This window comes from Pteropus vampyrus, unplaced genomic scaffold (genome assembly GCF_000151845.1).
Source record: "Pteropus vampyrus isolate Shadow unplaced genomic scaffold, Pvam_2.0 Scaffold99, whole genome shotgun sequence".
Taxonomy (NCBI): Eukaryota; Metazoa; Chordata; class Mammalia; order Chiroptera; family Pteropodidae; genus Pteropus; species Pteropus vampyrus.
In genome coordinates this window covers 1,412,858-1,413,987 of record NW_011888880.1, presented here as the reverse complement: position 1 = coordinate 1,413,987, position 1,130 = coordinate 1,412,858, and positions in this window count along the sequence as shown.

Genomic DNA, 1,130 nt, shown 5'->3' with positions numbered 1-1,130 from the left:
TCGTCGGTGTACTCTGTCTTCTTCAATGGGGGTGTGCAAGTGTCTGAGTAGGAGCTACCTGATAGAGTGTAGCTTCAGAGAAACAAATGAAGAGCTATACTTGACAAGGCGTAGAATATGAAATATGCTTTGGTCCATTCCTGCTCTCTAGTTATACCACTTCTATTTCTGTGTACTGACAAATGCAAAGGGTACCAAAGGAAGCTTCCTCCACACTTAGCGAGCCACCCGATACACAGGAGGGCGGTGTGGAGAACTGTTTTTCTGTAATTAGGGCAGGAAAAGGTGTTTCCAGCATTTCTTCCAGAGGGATGGAAATGAATATCTTGAGATTTCCTCTCCAGCAAAGACTGTCTGTTAATACCCAAACTACTTTCAGATTTATTGTGACAAGTGCTACAGTACCATGTTCAAGGAAGAATTTTGGGATGCGTGCCTTGGAAACTTTTTTTTTTTGTTGCCCATCTGTTTTGCTTGTCGCAATTCCTGTTTGTTTAAGATGTACGTGTGCCAGAAATGTGGAAAGAATGCGTGTAGCGACAAGTGCTATCGAGCCATTTTCACACTGGACTTATGGGAAGCATGTGCTGCCCATCTGTGAAGTTCTCATTTTATGCAAATTTAGAAAATATATTCTTATGTCATGTTGCCTTAATGCCCAGGGGTAGATTGGAGCATACATAAGGAGGAGAGAGACAGGGAGGAAATAACCTCACTCTCGGTGACAGGGTGGCCTTACTATGACTAAAGCAAAGTCTGAGATGTGTTATTTGTCAAAAAGTGGAAAGCTGAAGGGAAATTTTCTCTCCAAGAGTGTGGTCTGGGGTAAAACAGTATGTCTTTAAAAAGACTGATTTTTAATCTATGAATGAGCTTGTTAAGATTTCTTCTCTCAAGGAGCTTCAAATGGTAGAGAGACAGAGTACATGCTTTTCTGTGGGTCCTTCCTATCTTCTGGAACTTTCTGTGATGATGGCCTCAGATATTCCCATCGTTCTGAAGTAGAACATATTTAAGGGAGACATCGGTGCGCTGTCAGGTCAGTGAGTATTTCTGAATTGTCCTCTCTAGACCTTTAAGACTGTGATTGTAGTCTCATTTATCGCCACGTACCAACTTAGTCAATGAGC